A 22,477-nucleotide genomic window follows, 5' to 3' on the forward strand; every position below is an offset into this window, starting at 1 on the left:
ACCCCTTGAAAAGAACCGTGTGCTGTAACTCACAGAACCTTTTTGTCTATACCTAGATGGTTCTTACACTTCTTGGTATTTCCAGAACCATTTTCAAGGATCTAAGAAAACATAATTCCTTCTATGCACGTGGTCAAGCAGAATTTGGAAAACAGACCCTCTTGATATATGCATTTTGTTAGATCTGTAACTCGGAAGCGCTCTTTGGGAGACGGAAAAACAACCATAGCATGCAACACAGACGCCTGTGTAGTAAATAAACGTAACCTATCTGAGGGATAACGGAGTTTCCCTCTACTCTTGACATTAGAGAAATAATTTTTTTTATTACAAAATTTTTTTTATTAAAAATGTTTTTTTTAACGTTTATTTGTTTTTGACAGGGAGAGAAAGACAGAGTAAGAGACAGAGAGACAGAGCATGAGCAGGGGAGGAGGAGAGAGAGAGAGGGACACACAGAATCTGAAGCAGGTTCCAGGCTCCAAGCTGTCAGCAGAGAGCCAGACGCGGGGCTTGGACTCACGAACTGCGAGATCATGACCTGAGCCAGAGTCAGACACTTAACCAACTGAGCCACCCAGATGCCCCACAGAAATAAAAATTTTAAAAACATTACCCAGCAATGATTTAACAACTGTATGCCGTGAATTAAACAGCTTAGATGAAATAGACAAATTACTCAGAAGGCACAAATTACCAAAACTGACTCAAAAAAAAAAAAAAAAGGAAAAATATGAATAGACCCACAGTAAGTAAAGAACTGAGTCTGGAATTTTTCAAACTTTCTATAGAGAAGAACCCAGACGACTTCATGGATGACTTCTACTAAATGCTTAAAGGAGAATCAATACCAATTCTTTAAACTGTGTCACGAGACAGAAGAGGATGAGGTCCTTCGTTGTCCTGATACTGAACCCCAGACAAAGACATCACAAGAAAAGAAAACTACAGACCAATATCTCTATGGATATTGACATAAAAAGTCCTCAACAAAATAGTAGCAAACCAAATCGGGTAATATATGAAAAAATATTACATACAACAAACAAACAGAATTTATCCCAGTAAGGTTGGTTAAACATATAAAAATCCATTAATGTAATAATATCATATTAATTTAAAAAAGGACAAAAAAATATATGATCATTTCACTAGATGCAAAAAAAGCATTTGGCAAAATCCAACAGTTCTTTGAGATAAAAACAATCAACAAACTAGTAACAGAAGGGAACTGCCTCAACTTAATAAAGGGCATCCATGAAAATGCCATAGACATTATAATGGTGAAAGATGATCAGAAATAACAGAAGGCCCATTTTTGCCACTACTATTCATCACTGTATGGGAGATTATAGCCAGGCCAGGGCAATTAGGGGAAAGCAAAGAAAGGAGAGAAGGGAGGGGAGGGGAGGGGAGGGGATGGGAAGGGAGGAGAGGGAGAAGGAAGGGAAGGAAAGGAAGGAAGGAAAGAAGGAGGGGAGGGAGGGGAGGGAGGGAGGGAAGAGGGGAAGGAAGGGAAGGAAGGGAGGGCAGGCATCCTGATTGAAAATTAAGAAGTAAAGTTATCTCTATTTATAGATGATGTGATCTTATATATAGAAAATCCCTTGGGGCCACCTGGTTGGCTAAGTCAGTTAAGCATTCAACTCTTCGTTTCAGCCCAGGTCATGATCTCATGGGTCATAAGTTTGAGCCCCACATTGGGCTCTTCACTGGGTGTGGAGCCTGCTTGGGATTCTCTCTCTCTGCCCCTCCTTAGTTCACATGTGCACTTTCTCTCTCTCTCTCTCTCAAAATAAATAAATAAACTTAAAAAAAATCCTTAGGAATACACAAATAACTACTAGAACTAATAACAATAAACAACTATCAAAAGGTCTCAGTATTCAAGGTCAATGTTCAAAATAATATTTTTTAAAAAATTGTTTAACGTTTATTCATTTTTGAGAGAGAGAGAGAGTGAGTGTGTGTGTGGGGGGGGGCAGAGGGGGAAAGGGCAGAGAGAGAGGGAGACACAGAATCCAAAGCAGGCTCCAGGTTCCAAGCTGTCAGCACAGAGTCTGATACGGGGCTCAAACCCACGAACCGTGAGATCATGACCTGAGCCAAAGTTGGGTGCTTAACCCACTGAGCCACCCAGGCACCCAAAAATAATTAGTATTTTTATACTATCAAGGAGCAATATAAAATTAAATTAAGAAAACTATTCCATTATAATAGCATAAAGAATAATACAATACCCAGGAATGAATTTAACAAAAGAAGTGCAAACTTATCCTATGAAAACTCGAAAACAACTTAAAGAATATCTAAACAAGTGGCAAGACCTAAGATGACAATATTCCCCAAACTGATCTGCATTTTCTTTTTTTTTTCAATGTCTATTTATTTTTGGGACAGAGAGAGACAGAGCATGAACGGGGGAGGGGCAGAGAGAGAGGGAGACACAGAATCGGAAACAGGCTCCAGGCTCCGAGCCATCAGCCCTAGAGCCCGACGCGGGGCTCGAACTCACGGATCGCGAGATTGTGACCTGGCTGAAGTCGGACGCTTAACCGACTGCACCACCCAGGCACCCCATGCATTTTCAATGTAATTCCTATGAAAATCCCAGTTTCTTTTTTTTGCAGAAATGGGCAAATTGATCACAAAATTCATATGGAAACGCAAGGGACCCTAAGTTGCCAAAACAATGTTGATAAAAGGAACAAATATGAAGGACACACAAGCAATTTCAAATTTTACTGTAAGGCTAGGGCAAGGAGACAAAGTGGGACTACCATAAGGAAAGGCATACAGATCAGTGGAATTGAATTACGAGTTCAGAAGTAAACCCTCCCATTTACGGCCAACTGATTTTCAACAAGGGTTAAATCTTGTCTTTTTTTTTTTTAATTTTTTTTTCAACGTTTTTATTTTTGGGAAAGAGAGAGACAGAGCATGAACGGGGGAGGGGCAGAGAGAGAGGGAGACACAGAATCGGAAACAGGCTCCAGGCTCTGAGCCATCAGCCCAGAGCCCGACGCGGGGCTCGAACTCACGGACCGTGAGATCGTGACCTGGCTGAAGTCGGACGCTTAACCGACTGCGCCACCCAGGCGCCCCAAATCTTGTCTTTTAACAATACAATTCAACAGGAAAAGAAGAGTCTTTTCAAAAAGTAGTGCTGTGACAGACAACTGAATATCCACATGCCAAAGAATGAAGCTGGACCTCTCCCTCACACCACACACAAAAATTAACTCAAAATGGATCAAAGACCTAGAAATACTCTTCCTAAATGGAAAAGCTAAAACAATAAAACATTTAGAAGAAATAACAGGAGTAAATCTACATGACCTTGGGGCAGGCTTTGGTTTCTTAAATATGACAAAAAGTAAGCAACAAAAAATAAATAAAGTTGTACTTCATCAAAACTTAAAACTTTGGTGCTTCATAGACCATAAAGCGAAAGACAACCCAGTGAATGAGAGGAAATATTTGTAAACTAGATGTCTGTTAGGGGACTTGTACAGATTATATAAAGAACTCTTACAACTCATGACAAAAAGATAAATATTCCAATTAACAAATGGGCAAAGGATCTGAATAGACATTTCTCTCAAGAAGATGTATAAATGGCCTAAAAGCACATAAAAATATGCTCAACATCATTAGCCACTGGGGAAATGGAATCCAGACCACAGCGGGTCACCTCTTCCTTCCGGGGTTTGGAGCTGCCGGCCTGGGATCCAGCCTTTCCCAGTACCAGCCGATTTCATTTTTCTTGGGAGGACTATAATGCCATCTTCTTAAGGAGTGGTAGTACTTTATACACAACTGGAAAATGCTTTTTCCTAATGCAGGTCTAGGTAACTCCAAGTACATGAGAGTACTGGGATACAGAGTACTAGTATCCGTTGTTTTGTTCTCCTCGAGTATGCTGTTATTCTGCAAACTGCTAGGAGCTAAATTCTCCTTCTCACACTTTTTCAAGCCTAAGTTGGCAGGCTCTCTTTTAACCTGAGTGTCTGAAATGGCAGAAAACAAGCCATTTCACTGAGTGCCAATTTGCCACAAGCCAATTTCCATGTTTCTCCCCACTCTGGCCTTTCCTTATGCAGGGCAGTCCCATCTCCTTGCTCTAGCCCCACCTGCTTTAGGTGAGGGGAAACCATGGAAAAACAAATAGAACTATTCTAAAGAAGAGTGATAAACTTCAATACATGCACTAAAAAGCATGCATATTTGGCTAAATTGATCATTCAGGAAATTGTCAACACAATGAGCCAGATTTTGTGGATTTGATTTTAGCAAATAGACCGAGATGCACAAACAGTATTGGGGAGAAAAGTGGGGGAACACCAGGATTTGGGCGGGGGGCGGGGCACCAGTCAGCACATTGGACAGAGATGATCTGGGAGACACAGTGGAGAAAAGGTTGTGAGATTTTCTACCCAAATTGTATTTACATGTTATAAGTACAGATCCAGGACTTAGCCGACTTCCTTTCTACAGTCCTGGCAGGAGGTGGGGAGGGGAAGGATTAGGGGAGGAGAGCAAGGGCCATCCAGGGTGGAAGCTGAGTCAACACCTCTCTTGCTTAGCCAGGAACCACACAGTGCAGGACAGACTAAATTGACTAAGTGTTAAGAGCCGAAAAAAATGTTGAGGTTTTATTCTACTTGCAAATTAGAAAACCTGAATCTTTCATAGTGGGCTATAGGCAAGTCTTGAGTTGCCCTGGAAAGAAACATCATGTTAACATCGGGCAGTAAATAAACATGTCCTCTGTTCCCAAAGGAGACACTATTTCTATTATCCAAGGCTCTTCACTAGACAAACGTCTTTGCTCATAGTACATGCAGAAATGTAAAAGATTCATGAAGAATTATTTCCCAACAGGTGGGATTTCGAGTTAATATTTACTCTTATCCAGCACTCTGGTGTGTGGACCAAATGCTTTCTTTCCCAATATTAGTGGGAATCAGATAAAAACTCTGAAGTTCTCCTTGGTTTGGCAGAAGAAAACCCTAAGGGACAAAGGCCCAACTTAATTCCTAGCTCCTAGTTTCTGAGTCTCTCTTAACCATTCCTGATTCTCTCCTTTCTTGACTCTCCTGGCTTTCCACCTGACTTCCATTCCATTTTAGTCCTTGATGAATTTCATGATTACACAAAAATGAAAACCACTGATATTATTATATTATCAACCTGAATCTTTGGTTTACCCTGGCTCACCATAACTATTCCATACTGAATGCCTTATATAAAATACATTGATAATTCTGCTGCTGTCCATAAGTACTTGCTCCAAAAGACAAGTTTTCAAGGTTCCTCATTCGTAAAATAAGAAGGAAAAAAAAGAAGGTTCTCTATGTTCTGAACAACTATTACAAGCCCACAGTTGGGGTGGTGGTGTTATTCTTTGAAAATGTTATTTTCAATTCTCTCATTTTGAGAGGAAAGAACATGTATCGAATATGTTTGTCAAAGGACCATAACTTTTCTCACAATTCATTCAAAAACACAACTGACTTATGGAGTACTGTCTCCAACAATATTCACTCATTTCTGTATGATCTTGGTTTTTGGAGAAACTTCCCACGAGTATGCCCCTGCATTAACCACTCTTAGTGGCTGGCCGACAGACAGTGGGACTAAATCTGTTCGATTTTTCTTACTCAGCATTGAAGAAAGCCTACTATCACCCAGACTCCAAGCATCAGTACTGACCTCTAACATGGCCCCATGTGACCAGAAGGAGGCAGCTGAACAAATCTCATAAACCATGTGCTTTATAAAAGTCAAGTGGCTTTCTCCTTGAGTTTCTGTCAGAACTTTTCTACTTGTCTAAAAATCTTCTGCCCACCCAGGAAGAATGTTAGTACTAGTTGCAACAATGGAACAGACCAGAGGCTGACCGCTAGACCAGCAAAGAACCCTCCCCCTGCCAATACGGGAAAGTTAGCGTAACCAATCACAACTCAGGCAGCTGCCGTGGGGCCCGCTTTCCACTGCTCAGACTACAACTTCTGTCCAACTACTTTGTCCTCGTTTCCAGGCCACAGGGAGAATTCCATTATTCTCCAATTGGCCATACATTTGGTTAACGTGTTCACTATGAATTCCCACGGATGGCCCTCAAATCCTGGCAACTGGTGGCAGGCTTTCAACCTTCCTCTTTCAAAAAGCCGTGCTCCTGTCACGAAAATCATTGCAAAAACTGATGAGAACTTTGAAGAGTCTACCATTTTGCTCCATTTGCAAACTAGCCTGTCACTGTTTCATAGGTGCTGACAGATGACAGAGGATAGCAGGCTGTTGGTTCAGAGACAGAGGGTGGTTTAACTCCTTTCAGCAATAGCAGTAACCTGAGTATCAGTGTTATAGAAGAACACATTGTCTCTATCATCCAAGGCTGGTCAGTTTAGAAGCCTCCTTAAAAAGACAGTTCAAAACAAGAGGCAATTAGTTCTGCTCAAGAGTGGTACAGAAACGTGAGAAAAAAATCGCTGAGAATAGTCTCCTCATAAAAGGTATTCTACGATTAATGCTACCAAACTATTCATGTGGAACGAAACGTCCAGAGAAGACAAAGTTAGCTAAACATAAGTCTATGTCTCAGTAGGGGCGCCTGGGTGGCTCAGTCGGTTAGGTGGCCGACTTCGGCTCAGGTCGCGATCTCACAGTTTGTGAGTTCGAGCCCCACGTCGGGCTCTGTGCTGACAGCTCAGAACCTGGAGCCTGTTTCAGATTCTGTGTCTCCCTCTCTCTGACCCTCCCCATTCATGCTCTGTCTCTGTCTCAAACATAAATTAATGTAAAAAAAAATTTAAAAAAAAGCCTATGTCTCAGTAAATAAGTCAATTTTAAAGTATTATTTTTGTGGGATGCATGGATGGCTCAGTTGGTTACATGTCCGACTTCGGCTCAGGTCACGATCTCAAGGTTCCTGAGTTCAAGCCCCAAGTTGGGCTTTGTGCTAACAGCTCAGAGCCTGGAACCTGCTTCAGATTCAGTGTCTCCCCCTCTCTCTGTCCCTTCTCCTCCCCTGCTCATGCTCTCTCTGTCTCTACCAAAAGTAACTAAACATTAATTTTTTTTTTAATATTACTTTTCTGAAAATTATCTGTGATTCTCATAGACTGGATTTTCATTTGGAAGTTTAAGTTTACGCCGATGGCTTAAGACCTTGCTTGGTTTCAAAACAGGTGACATTTGCTAAAGAAGAACCATCAAACTCGTCAGAGAGAGCTCTGAGCTATTAATGGTGACAAGAATTCAAACCCTGGGTCTAAGTGGCAGAGTATTTGTTAGTGAAAACTTAGGCGTTTGTTGACTTGTGTTCTTGAAGAACAAAGCAGCCTACGGCCTGCATCTTCTCTCCTGTCTTCAAAAATGGAATCTTCCAAGTTACAGGGCCAATGGCTATCATGTAAATAGTACCTCCCCCCTTCCTTGAGCAACTTATGTATTATTATGTCCTGTCTTCGAGTTAAAGCAATGAAGGTAGCTGCTAAAGTATGAATCATATTATTTGCGGAAAATATCAATACTATCCACAACCATAACTCAGTCATACCGATATTACCACATCAGCAAGAAGAAAGCCCTAAGACAGGGCAAGAAACAATTCGGAGATTAGGAAAGGTCCACGAAGAAGGGACAAGGCCTGTAGTTGCCATGTGGAAGTCCCTGAGGGAGTCAGAACTCAAGGAGATTAGAGAACAGGAGATTAGAGAATAAAATCAACTGAACACGGGTGAAACTAAGACACAGATTATTTACGTTCTTTTCTGATGAAGGCCTTATGTAGAAGTGGGAAAATTAACAAAACCACATTGAGGACTGAATCATACTTCTAAGTCCTCTACATTTGTTATTTTATCTAATCCACAACAAACCGCTGAAGAAAGCGGTGTTATTAACCCGACTTTACAGGGAAAGCCGCTATTTGGAGAGGCTTCAGTGAGTTACTGAGATCACACAAGCGGTCAGTTGCTAAACCAGGATTCTAACCCAGCCAGTCTCATTTCAGAGCCCAACCTCCTGGCAGTTGGGTAACATGTTAATAAATCGATATACTTCCCAGGGGTTTAGTAACTATGTCTCAAAACTGAAAAACAGGCCACGATATTCTCAAGAGTTTAGGGCCTGGGCTGTAGGCTTTTAGTTTTTCGTACAAAGTGAGGCACTGACTGGGACTTGGCTGAGTTGACCGCATCAGAGCTTTCAACAGAAAGGCGGGAATCTTGACGTTTGTCGATGAACAAGCTGCTAGTCTAGATACACACACTATTTTTGTTGGACCAGAGGTTTATCTTTCAAGATGGAGTATTTCCTGAAGCAAGAAACCCGGTTAGTCTCGCTTCTTCTCTGTGTTCCTTAATATAAAAGGGGAGGTGGCTTCTCTTCCAGTAACGCTTAACACACAGTCGGTCATAGTTGTGGTCTCACTTCTCATTGCGTGTATCTAAAACAAAATAGGTTTGAAGGTAGGGATTGAGAAAGAGTCTCCATGAAACCTCAGGATAAGTGTCTTATGGCTTTAAGAATTAAAACTCCCAAGGAGCACAGCCGTTTACACTGACCTAAGCCTTTTAAAATCACAGAACACACTCGTGCATGGTTCTTAATACAAGTCACGGAACATACTTCTGCGAGGTTGATAACAACTGTGCCTTTGCTGCTGATGCTGTGTGATCTGTACATCGAGCAAGAGGAGTCTGCTTTAAGCTGCTGTGAATAGAAAGAAAAAAACAACAGAGAGATTCCACAGTCTCTGTGCAAACTAATACAGACTAGACTGATGTGAACTTTTATTTGAAGCAAACTTGGGTTTGCTTTTCTGTTCTTGCTTCTTCTGAGTATGTGATCTGGAAAATTTAACTTCTCCAGATTCCTGTTTCCTCACTAGTATGAGGAGGGTAATAGTAATGTTATGGGCGGGAAGAACAAGAGATGATGTGTATAAAACTCAGCTTTGCCCACAGTACAAACCCAAATAATGATAAGCATATTGAAGGATGCTGTTACAATCATTGCTGTTACTATTGTTTCGTTATTATCATTCATCTGGAGACTGACAAAGAGGAGACAGAAAAGACGCACACGTGGTAAAAGAGTTAAATTTAAAAACTTGGCTCTATTCTCGCAACGAAATTCATCATAATGCACATTCCTTATTCTGACAGGTGCCCCACTCCTTCGGCCCATAGTCTGAAACTGTTTATGCAACACCGCAATAATACTGTATACTTCGGAGTCATTGCATCTGTATAGCTATATGCAGTATATACATCTGCTTTAAAATTTACATTAAAAAATAAAATTCAGTAAGCCAATAATTTTTAAAAGACCTGCCAGACTCCCATTATTCCTTGCGCACCCAAGTTATTTTAAGCTCATTATTATAAGCCTTGATCCACTTGTAATACTATCAGTGAAGTTCAAAATTCTAGCCTGCAGCAAAATTCTTTCCACAGGAAGCTCAAGTTGATTTAAGTTAATGGGAGTTGGATATGAGTGAATGATGTCAGTCTTTGGTCTCAGATAAGATTCCTTCTATTTCTTCCTCATCCAAGGAAGCTTCTTTCCTGCTTTCATCTGAAGACAGAGTGCTGAATACTGATGAGACAAGGCTCCATCTAACCTCAGTGATTAATGTGTGGACAAGTCACTTGGATTTTAAACACAGAGCCTGCATTTGCATGGGGTTAGTTAATCTGTCAAGACCAATAACAACTTTCTTTCCACAGACAGAAGAAGCCAGGTCCCCAGCCATGTGTCCTACTGTGATGTAACATGAGTATTTTTAGCCGTAATTCAGTTCCTTTTTACGAAGAGTGTGTTTTGAAGTTGTTGGCAAAGAGGAAAAGGACAGAACTGAATACCATTGGAGAAGTACAGGAAAGAAGAACCAACAGAGTTATCACCACATCCTGAGAGATGAATTTGGCCTGGCTTCGTCTTATCTTTTAGCTTCCTTCTGTATTCACAGAAAGACATATATACACACTCTTGCTGATATGTGGATTTTTTTCCTCCTCACTTAATGGAAATTTTCTACACAACCCATAATTTTTACAGAGAAACCCAGTTGTAGGGCTCTGAATAAGACATCGCTATTGAAAACAGCCGAGTGACAGAAACACAGAAAAATTAAATTGCATTTGTTTTCTGCAAGTCAGGTGAGTAGGTAGGTGTACTGATGTTTGGGAGCTGGATGGGGAATGAGGAGAGAAGGGGGACTAGATGGACAAATACCCATACCTCAAAAGCAGGACTGTTCTTTCGCTTGTCCCCTGGGTCCCTGTAGCAATGCAAGACCCTACTGGGTGCCCCACACACCCTCCAGAGCACTGAGGAAGACAGCTTGCAGCCATGGTCCACCACACCTCCAGGGTGTTCTACCACCAGACCAGGACTGTCTCGACCCAGGAGCCCTTTTCGCTGATCTTTACATTTATATCAAGTAGCACGTTGTTGATTCATGAGGCTTTTTTGTCTTGCTTTTAATTCACAACCAACAAGGAATATTCCCTCTCTTCTCCCTGGGGATAAAAAATCAGTTAAAGCTTTACAAATCCAGATGGGCCATTACTACAAAAGTTGTCTCTTCCAGAGCCTTGGAACTAAAATGGTGCCACTTCTGCCCTGGGCTTGCAGGCATGGATTAGTGATTCTCAGCAGGTAGTTCCTGGCCCAACAGGGTCAGCTGGTGACTTGTTAGAAGTGGAAATTCTCACCCCAGACCCCATGCGTCAGAAACCACCAGGATGGGCTCAGCAAACTAAGCTCTCCAGGGGATTCTGGCACAAGGCAATGTTGAGAACCCTTGCCATAGAACGACTCTGACAATCAAACTGGAGGGGATGCTGTGGGTAGGGAAGGACATACGTGTTAAGACAGTGTGGTACAAGCAACAGAAACCCAACTCAGAAAAACAAGAACAGAAGGGGTACACGGACTAATGAAACTGTCTAACATCTGAAAGCTGGCTGAATTGTTGGGTTAACAACACTAAGGACCCCGTTTCTTTGCATTTCTGCTCTCTGCTCCTCTCCTTCCTCTTGTAAAGGACAAGATGTGACAAGACTGTGAGGCAATCAAACACCATAGCCTGTGGTCAAGAGGTGCAGATAACTTAAATTTGGGGAGTAAGAATAGAGGGAAAACTAATGTTAATGGTTGTGTCTAGCTCGTGGGACTATGTGTGCTTTTCAGAGCCCTCTATTCATAATTCTGTGTCTTCAAACTTATCCCCAAGAACATGTATCCCATTTATACTTACTGAAACCAGGAAAAGAAGGCAGTCAGGAAGGAAGGTGCACAGGAAGGAAAAAGAAGAAAAGGAAAGAAAAAAGGAAGGAAGGAATGAAGGGAGGGACGGAGGGACGGAGAAAAAGAGGGAAGAGAGGAAGGCAAGGAGGGTGTGAAGAAGTAACAGGATGAAAACAAATCCTACTTTTTAATCTCTTTTTCTTTTTTTTTATTTTTTTATTTATTATTTTTTTATGTTTATTTATTTTTGAGACAGAGAGAGACAGAGCATGAACAGGGGAGGGGCAGAGAGAGAGGGAGACACAGAATCTGAAATGGGCTCCAGGCTCTGAGCGGTCAGCACAGAGCCCGACGCGGGGCTCGAACCCACGGACCGTGAGATCATGACCTGAGCCGAAGTCGGCCGCTTAACCGACCAAGCCACCCAGGCGCCCCAATCTCTTTTTCTTATGGACTTCTCAGTACTGCAAGCACAGCTCCCTTGGCCTCACCAAGCCCTGCAGAGGACGGTTGTTGTGGCAGATCCGAGACACCTGCCATCCGTGCACCTGGCTGTTTCGCCATGGGACATTCGTTTGGGCTCTCCTGCCTTTCACTCAAGGGGTCTTCTTTTTATTTGAGGACCAAATAAACACACAGAACCTTCAAGAATGGAAAACTATCTGCAAAAATTTTAATCACATTTAATAAACAATGATGGTTTCCTACTCATAGCAATATTATTTTCACAATTTTCTTTCTTCTGCTTTGAGATAACAAGATTAGCTTCTAGATAGCTTTCATGTACGCTTCCTATAACTCAGTATTTATGTCTTTATAATGTATCAATTATTCTTCAGGATTCCTCCCTAATAAAAAACATGCAGAGAGAAAATACGGTATGTTGTATTCCATTATCAAAAAGCATATCCCTTTCATTAAATAGTGATTTCATTCTTTCCCCCCCAAAAAATCACTACAATGTATTTTTCATAACAGAGCCAGATACTGGTGACACCTCATTATTAAAGTACAACTATGTGAGTTCCTATTTCATGGCACATTCTAGAAATACTCTTTTTTTAAGGAGCCAACAGTCTCATTTATGCTAGATTACAAACTTTTCTGATTAAACGTGTACTTGATTTACAAATCAGTTCCTATTCAACGGCCACATTTAAATCTTTCTATAACTTTTATTTTTACTAAATGCTCAAAAAATTGTTGGTCTTAAGAAAAACAACTTTGCTCTCACATAATTCACATTCCGAGTTTTTTCCAGTGTTCAGACCCAGGAACCTTTGCTTCTCGTTGTTCTGCACAGTGATGTTCTGTACTAATGGCCAGCATTCCCAGAGGTGTGAGATGTGCACTGTTCAAGCAGGAGAACACTTAGGAAACACTCCAAACAGTTTCCTACCTTGGAGATCCTCCAGATCACCTTCTGCTGTAAACATTTTATTTACATCAGGGGTTTACAAACCTAATTGACTCTGGAAACTTTTGTATACATAATAACTATTCATATCCTGAAGAAATACCATTCTATGGGTCACATTTGTAGAATTTTGCTTTCAACTTTACATTACTTTCACTCTATAAAAACTGCCTGCCTCACACTAAAATGTGATGGTTTTTAGTGACTTACTAATACAATTTTCCCAAAGGGATTTGCAATGGATCAAAGTCTTTGAAAATTATATTATCTTCCACAGAAAAGGGGCACTTTAATGGTTGAATTTCTGACCCTGGGGCAGGACCATACAGAGGGTGACTACATATGACATCTTTCAGAACACATCCCAGTCAAACCTGCCAAATCACACACACACACACACACACACACACCACACACTAAAATAATACTTTGGGCCAACAGCCACTATCAATGATGCAAAATAAACAAAAGATGCAAAAAATATATCTTTAGAAGAGGTATAAAATTCAAAGCCAAACAAGATCATACATCATTCCTGAGTATGGATGGATATGATGCAACATCAGGCATTAACCTGATCATCCAATCTATAAAGCCATGTCTCTGACCTTTGTTTCCTCCCTTCCTTCCTTCCCTCCTTCCCTCCTTCCCTCCTTCCTTCCTTCCCTCCTTCCCTCTTTCTCTTTCTCTCCCCTTTCTCTTCTCTCCTTTCCTGATCTCCTTCTTCCCTTCTGTCTCCATGGAGAAACATGTCCCTTCTCCCATCAGATCAAGAGAGTGGAAACTGAGCCAGCATTCTCTGTAGTGGACTATCTCTGGAATTTGCAGCAGCTTTGGTCAATTCTGTTCACCTGATTGAGGCTGGATTGCTGACTTCTCCTTCTGCATGGTCTGGGATCGGAGCACTGGGGAGGCTCCACGATGTGCAGGAAACAGCCCACAGTGTTTCACAGGTGTGTCCCCTGATTTATGAATGGTGGGCAGTCTCTGCTTTAGATCCCGGCTGACAGCTTTTCTAGATCACTGGGAGCTTGTCGCGACCTACCCTTTCGGCCCTGCAGCCCCACGCTTGGCCTTGAGAAGTCCTGTTGGGACTGTAACGCAGAACCCACTTTACAAAGGCAGAGATTTCCTCTGAGAGACTCCTCTCAGGGAAGAACTACCTGTTGTGTTCATCAACAGAAAGCCCAGAGTATCTTGGGGAGATTCTCTGGGGTCTCATGTCCTGACCCCATTTTGGAGACAGTACCCCCAGGACGCACTGAGACGTGAAGGAAAGTGTTGGGGATGGCAGAGCGTTGCTTTATGCCTGGCGCCCCTCTGGAGTGTATTCTGTGACACTCATCCATATGCTGGTTTCTCCCTGGCCTGGACTATGGAGGAGGCCTGTCTCCCCATTGAGGTCGGGGCTGAGCACAGCAGTGGGCGTCTTCTCTCTTCTGAAGGCCTGGTCACTTATATCCAGTTTATATAAACTTCTTTTGGTCCTCATCTGTCTGTTGATTTAAAAATAATCCGTGATTATGTCACTTGTTGGGTTATCAGCATGAGAATCAGAGTCTCTTGGGACTGTCTACACCCAAAATGGAAGTAAGTCTTTGCAGTGTCCTTTTCATTCAGACTCAAAGTGGGTCACAAATCAGACTTATTCCTTACGCACCCCCCAAAACTAAAAAAAAAAAAAATGAAAGTTTTCAACTCATGTGGGCAAATACCATGGAGAGGGATTGCTGAATCATATAGTAAAAGTGTTCTTGGCTTGGTAAAAAAACAGCTGCCCAACAGTCTTCCAAAGTGGCTGTATCACTGTGCACACAACCAGCAATGAATGAGTTCCTGTCCCTCCACACCACTGCCCCCATTTGGTGCTGTCGGTGTTTTAGATTTCGCCCATTCTAATAACTGTGTAGTGTGGCATCTGCTTGTGGTTTTAATTAGCGTTTCCCTCTGAGGTAGGATTTTGAACATCTTTTCATATGCCAATTTCCATCTGTATATCTTCACTGGTCAGGGGTCTATCATATTTTTTCCCACTTTTAACTGGAGTGTTCGTTTTCTTATTGTTGAATTTTAAGAGTTCTTTATAGATTTTGGATAACAGTACTTGATCAGATATTGTGTTGCAAATATTTTCTCCCATTCTGTGGTATGTCTTCTCATTCTCTCGACCTCATCTGCCACAGAGCCTAAGTCAATCTGTGTGGTTTTCAGCTAGTAAGTCTGTGATCATGTTACAGAAGCAACAGAAAACTAATGGCCCAAGTGATTATAAAACAATTCAGTTAAAACTCATCTCTGAGAATTCTGAAGCACCATATTACATCAAATGGTAAGCTCCTAGCTCATCCAGATAAAAATTTCTCTGTTGCTCTGTGGCCATTTCTCAGGTAATATCATTTTTTTTAAGTTTTCATTTAAATTCCAGTTAGTTAACACACAGTGCAGTATTAATTTCAGGTGTACAACCTAGTGATTCAACACTTCATACATCACCCGGTGCTCTTCACAAGTGTCCTCCTTAACCCCATTTATACCGAGATGTTATTTAAAACAGTGTTATTTCTGTCTCCTGTTTTACTTATCTGGGGCCATATTCATAAATCACCAATCACTTGCTATCTAAATTTTGTCTCCAGTAGTCATTGGGTATTTTCACTAACATACTACTCAATTTTCATTCTGTACAAATACAAAATGAAAGATACTTATCGGGACTTTATACCACAATTACACTTTGAAATAGTATGGCCTCTAGTACTGACCTTCTGTTTCCACCTCTATACTAGTTTGTTTTACTTTTTAAATAGGCTATTGTACCTCACGAGCAGGCAGGCCAGAAATTCAAGTGTCTAGGGAAAGGCACTCTTTGTGTTGTTTTTGCACCTTGAATTACAAAATATAGTCACATATACTTTGTAGTATATGAAAATGAAGTTCCACCTTTACTTTAACTTTTAATATTGCTAATATATTTTTTTTTATTTTTTATTTTTCAACGTTTATTTATTTTTGGGACAGAGAGAGACAGAGCATGAACGGGGGAGGGGCAGAGAGAGAGGGAGACACAGAATCAGAAACAGGCTCCAGGCTCTGAGCCATCAGCCCAGAGCCCGATGCAGGGCTCGAACTCACGGACCGCGAGATCGTGACCTGGCTGAAGTCGGACGCTTAACCGACTGCGCCACCCAGGCGCCCCTATTGCTAATATATTTTTAAGGTTCATTTATTTTGAGAAAGTGTGTGTGAGAGAGAGAGCACGAGCAGGGGAGGGGCAGAGGGAGAGGGAGAGAGAGGGAGAGAGAGAGTATCCCAAACAGGCCCCATGCTGTTAGTACAGAGCCCGACATGGGGCTTGAGCCCATAAACTGTGAGATCATGACCTGGGCTGAAATCAAGAGTCAGACGCTTACCTGACTGAGGCATCCAGGTGCCCCAATATTACTAATATTTTAATGTTTTATATAGAATTTTAAAAACAACTAGGAACAACTACAATGGGAACACATTATATCAGCCAAAACATACGAGGACCCAAACAGGTATAAAATTAGACATGGCATATTTAAGCATTGCCTTTTTATATACTATACCAATAAGAGATTATGATTTGAGGAATAAACAGTTAAGACCTGAAACAAAGAGTAACTGAAGGACACCTTCTGAGGCAGATGTCGGCAACTGTGTAAATTAGGAGTTTGGTCGTTTCTATTTACTTACTCATCCCTTTAAAGGTGACTTTGCGTTCCCTTAACTTGTTTTTCTGCAGGAAAAATACCAACCCTGTCACTTCCTTACTTGAAAAAATAATTTATCCCAAATCCTGTGAGGAATGTTGGGACTCTACATAAACTGGTTCCACTCGACCCAACCAACCTCATTCCTCACCACTGTTCTTATCCATAAACCCTGCTCTCCACCACAAGGAGTGACCCACTCTTCCCAGAGCCCATTCTGCTTTTGTACCCTCCGCACCCCTCATCCCCCTGCAGCCTTCTCCTGAACCCACCGCATCCCTTGTCTGGGAGCTTACTGGTGAACCCGACACCATTCACCGGAAATACGACGACTCTCTGTGAAGATTTCCTGACCTTTGCCCCGGAGCTCCCTAATACTGCAATCTGAACTGATGCGGTGTACTTTCACATGCTGCTGTTGGCTATTTTGTAAGATGTCCTAATACTCCCAATACTATATTGGGGCCTCCTTGATCAAAAAGTATGTATTACTCATATTTGACTGGAATATGCCACAATGGGTATGTGACCTAGTAGTCTCTCATTAAATATTTTTAAAACTACTTTTTAAAAATGTTTATTTAGTTTTTTTTCTTTTCCAAGAAAGGGAGGGGGGGGGGTTGGGGAAGAGAGGGAGAGGGAGGGGGAGGGCAGAGGGTGGGAGACACAGAATCCGAAGCAGGCTCCAGGCTCTGAGTTGTCAGCACAGAGCCCGATACGGGGCTCGAACCCACAAACTGTGAGACCATGACCTGAGCCGAAGTTGGGCACTTAACCGACTGAGCTATACAGGCGCCCCTGAAACTACTTTTATCTATACTTCTTCCTCCACCAATTTCATGCTTGACGTACGGTATTAAAAACATGTAATGAGGGGGCGCCTGGGTGGCTCAGTCGGTTAAACGTCCGATTTTAGCTCAGGTCATGATCTTGCAGTTCTGGGTTTGAGCCCCGCTTGGGATTCTCTGTCTCCCTCTCTCTCTTGCCCTCCCCTGCTCAAGCTCTCCCTTTCTCAAAATAAATAAATATTAAAAAAAAAAAAAACCACATAATGAGAGATGTGAATCCAGCACTTCAAGAAACTTTCACCAAAAAATCTCTGGAGATTCTTCCCTGGGCTCATTCTATTCAATTCACTTCATATTTTCCTCTCTTCCCATTCACGTCCCACTAAAGTCCCAGCTTTTTTTACATGAGTAAAACATTCTCATGTTCTTAGACTTAGCTTTTCTATTGCCTTTTAAGATGACGATTAGTTCTCTGATTTCAAACTGTAATACAAAGCTATAACAACGAAAATAGTACGGTATTGACATAAAAAGTCACATAGATCAAAGGAACAGAATAGAGAGCCCATAAAGAATCCCATACATATAAGGTCAATAGATGTATGACAAAGAAGCCAAGAGTATACAATAGGGAAAGGACAGTCTCTTCAAATAAATGGTGCCTGGAAAACTGGACAGCCACATGTAAAGGAATGAAACTGGACCCCTATTTTATACCACACAAGAAAAATAACTCAAAATGGATTAAAGACCTGAATGTAAGACCAGAAACCATAAAACTCCTAGAAGAAAACACAGGTGGTACACGACTTGAGATTGGTCTTAGCACTGAATTTTTAGATCAGACTCCACAGGCAAAGGCAATGAAAACAAAAATTAACAAGAGGGACTAAAGGAAAGTAAAAAGTTTCTGAACAGCAAAGGAAATCGACAGAATGAAAAGGCAACCTACTGAATGAGAAGACATTTGTAAATCATATGACCAATAAGGGCTTAATATCTAAAATATACACATAAAGTACTCAACTCAATAGCAAAACAATCCCAATGCAATTTAAAAATGGCAGAGAGGGGCACCTGGGTGGCTCAGTCAGTTAAGCATCCGACTTTGGCTCAGGTCACGGTCTCGCTGTTCATGAGTTCGAGCCCTGCATAGGGCTCTGTGCTAACAGCTCAGAGCCTGGAGCCTGCTTTAGATTCTGTATGTCCCTCTCTCTCTCTGCCCCTCCCCCCCTCAAAAATAAATAAATATTTAAAAAAATGTCAGAGAGTCTAAATGGCAGACGAACACATGAGATGATATTCAATGTCACTCGTCAGGGAGATGCAAATCAACACCACAGTGAGGTATCACCTTGCACCTGTTAAAATGGCTCTTATCAGAAAGACAAGAGATAATTAGTGTTGGAAAGGATGTGAAGAAAAAAGAGCCCTTGACCCTTGTTGGCGGGAATGTAAACATAGTGCAGCCACTATGTTTAGTACAACAGTATAGATGTTCCTCAAAAAATTCAAGCTAGAACTACCATGTGGTCTAGCTCTTCCACTTCTGGGTATTTATCCAAAAATTTTAATCTCAAAAGATGGATGCACCGCTACACTCCCTGCAGCAATATTTACCATAGCCAAGATATGGAGACAACCTAAGTGCACACTGATGGATTAACAGATAAAAAAGATGTGAAACACACACACACACACACACACACACACACACACACACACACACACACACAGAGGAATACTTTGCAGCCATAAGAAAGAATAGAATCTTGCCATTTGTGATGATGTGGATGGACTTTAATAGCATTATGCTGAGTGAAATAAGCCAAAGATAAATACCATATGATTTCACTTATCTGTGGAATCAAAAAAGAAAACATTAAAAACCCATAGAGAAAATGGATTGTGATTATCAGAGTGGAAGGGAACTGGGGCGGGGGGGAATGAGTGAAGGGGTCCACTGTGTGGTGCTGGGTGGTAACTAGATTGTGATGATTACTTTGCAGTGTATTAAAAAATCTATCTTGTTCATCTAAAACTAACACAATGTTATGTACCAATTTTACTTCAATGAAAAAAAAGGTGACAGTTAACTCAATATGTAAACAGAACTTGCTGAATAATAGAAGAAATCTAGTGGAAAACTCAAGTTTCTTGTTCTTCTCCACTATATTGTTCATATACCTTAACATTCACATTTTTGAGGTGATGTCATTGTTGGTATTGTTGAACTCATGGGCTACTCTACCACTTAGAATTTTTACCTGAGCAAGAGGGGCTCACGGTGACGTTCAAAGGTGTGTAGAGAAGCCATCTGGATATGAGCACGGTCTGTGCCCCCTTTAAAGGGCCAGTAGCACTTCAGGTGCACGTGTAAGCTCGTATAAAGAAACTCAGCATTGGAAAGAAATCAGGTCGAGTTGAAAAAAAGGGGCCAATTGGCATGAGGGGGAGACAAAGTATTATACTGACTTTAGCAAAAGGGTAAAAAAAATAGAATTACCATTCTTTTACAAAACCAGTATTTCACTGATTTCCATTCCAATTGAAACTGACAGCTGAAATTCAAAAATTGTGAGGGATCACTCAATTAATTAGTTTCCTTCCAATCGTTAAAACTTTCCACCAAGTTTGCAAGAAGGTGCCTGAGGAAGGCAGCAGGACTTAGTGGTCAAATATCTCAGAGGAAACATGGTGTTGTGGAACTGTTAACCCTCAGCAGGTTGGGAAAAACCTGGTCATCCCAGAGGGAACGCTCCATCCCCCTGCACCACTGCCCCTGCCCGCGGCGCTCCTGCTGGTGGGAAGGGTACAGCTTCACCACCCTCCTTCCAGCAGCCTGCTAACGCTGAGATGACACCTCACAGGAAGCTGCTCATTTAACCTCTCTGCCCATAATTTTACAGCATGGGAGAGGTCACTGCTCTTGTTTACTCAGTTTTAATTTTATCTTAATTACCTTCAGGGCCTTCTATTCAGGTCAAAATTTCATTTGGTTTACACCTGATTATTTCCACTGCTGTTTTAATGTATATATTGAGAATTCATTTTACCTGATTAATTTTTGAAGTTGTTTTATCTCCTTCTCTTCTAGATTTTCTTGACATCAGGGCCCTAAAGGGTTAAGGAAACTGGTTCCATCACACTGTGTCCATCACTCCTTCCAAAGTCTACTCCCTTCAGTCTTCCCTCCTTCCATCCTACACAGTCCTCAGCATCTTATTGCCAACAATCTGTTCCTCATGTTGTTGTTGTTGTTGTTTATTTATTTACTTACTTAAAAATATTTAATTTTATTTTTGAGAGACACAGAGCACAAGTGGGTAGTAGCAGAGACAGGGGGAGACACAGAATCCAAAGCAGCTCCAGGCTCCGAGCTGTCAGCAGAGTCCCACGCTGGGCTCAAACTCACGAACCGTGAGATCGTGGCCCAAGCCAAAGTCGGACGCTTAACCAACTGAGCCACCTAGGGGCCTCTAATATTTATTTCTTTTTGAGAGAGAGACAGAGTATGAGCGTGGGAGGGGCAGAGACAGCGGGAGACACAGAATCCAAACAGGATCCAGGCTCTGAGCCGTCAGCACAGAGCCCAATGCCGGGCTTAAACTCACATACTGTGAGATTATGACCTGAGCCGAAATCGGACACTTAACCGACTGAGCCACCCAGGCACCCTTTTTCTTCATGTCTTTAATGAAGGAAGAGAAAATTATCCTTTTGAGTGATTTAGAGCAAACCTGAAAAATATTCTTTTGGCGAAGATTTCCATTTTTAATAGGGTTCAGTAGCAAATAGTAAAAACAGAATAATAAAATGGAAACAAACACCTTGATTCAAAAGTGAGACATTTTGTCAAATTAATACGGAATAACCTCCAACTGAGACAGGAGGGAAGGGAGGCTTGGTAGACAAGTTGACCAAAGCAAAGCCATTCTGGTTTTAGGCTGACCCTAAACCTAAATGTCGGCAGTTCATAAAAACAGTCACAAGATCCAACTCATAAAAAACACCCAGACCCCAATCCCTCTGGCAGTAAAAGCCACAAAAGCCAGACATTCTTAAAATTGCTCTCTGTAGGTGATTCCACAACCCTCAGACAATGGACAAGCTCACTGCCCAATGTGAATGTTGAACCCAAAGTTAAAGAATAAGCTCCTCCCTATAAGGTAGGCTAATGGTGAAAAACTTCGTTAGAACAGCATTCACCAAAATAAACTCAAAATGGACTAAAGACCCAAGTGAGAGGCTTGAAACCATAAAAATCCTACAAGAGAGTGTAGGCAGTAATGTCTCTGACATAGGTCACAGCAGCATTTTTGTAGATATGTCTCCTGAGCCAAGGGATATAAAAGCAAAAGTAAACTATTGGAACTTCATCAAAATAAAAGACTTCTTCCCAGTGAAAGAAGCAATCAATAAAATGAAAAGACAGGGGCACCTGGGTGGCTCAGTTGGTTACACGTCTGACTTCAGCTCTGGTCATGATCTTGTGGTTTGTGGGTTCGGGCCCCACGTCGGGCTCTGTGCTGACAGTGTGGAGCCTGGAGCCTGCTTCGGATTCTGTGTCTCCCTCTCTCTCTGTCCCTCCCCGCTAGCACTCTGTCTTTCTAACTCTCTCAAAAATAAACATTTATTTTTTTTCTGAATGAGAAGACAATGTATTGAAGAGAAGATATTTGCAAATGACATATCTGACAAAGGGTTAGTATCCAAAATACGTAAAGAACTTATAAAACTCAACACCCAAACAATGAATAATCCAATTAAAAAATGGGCAGAAGACATGAATAGACATTTTTCCAAAGAAGACATCCAGATGGCCACCAGGTACAGGAAAACATGCACCACATCACTCACCATCAGGGAAATGAGAATTGAAAGCACAGTGAGATACCACCTCACGCTTGTCAGAATGGCTAAATCAACAACACAAGAAGTAAGAGATGTTGGAGAGGATGTGGAGAAAAAGGAACCCTTGTGCACTGTTGGTGGGAATGCAAACTGGTACAGCTACTGTGGAAAACAATGTGGAGGTTCCCGAAAAAATTCAAAATAGAAATATTATCCAGTAATCACACTACTATTTACCCAAAGAATATGAAAACACAAATCTAAAGGGATACATGTGCCCCAATGTTTACTGCAGCATTATTTACAATAGCCAAGATATTTCAGTAGCCTGGGTGTCTATCCATAAATGACTGGATAAAGAAGATACAGTGTATATATACACAATGAAATATTATTCAGCCATAAAAAAGAAAAAAATG

This window comes from Prionailurus viverrinus, chromosome D2 (genome assembly GCF_022837055.1).
Source record: "Prionailurus viverrinus isolate Anna chromosome D2, UM_Priviv_1.0, whole genome shotgun sequence".
NCBI lineage: Eukaryota > Metazoa > Chordata > Mammalia > Carnivora > Felidae > Prionailurus > Prionailurus viverrinus.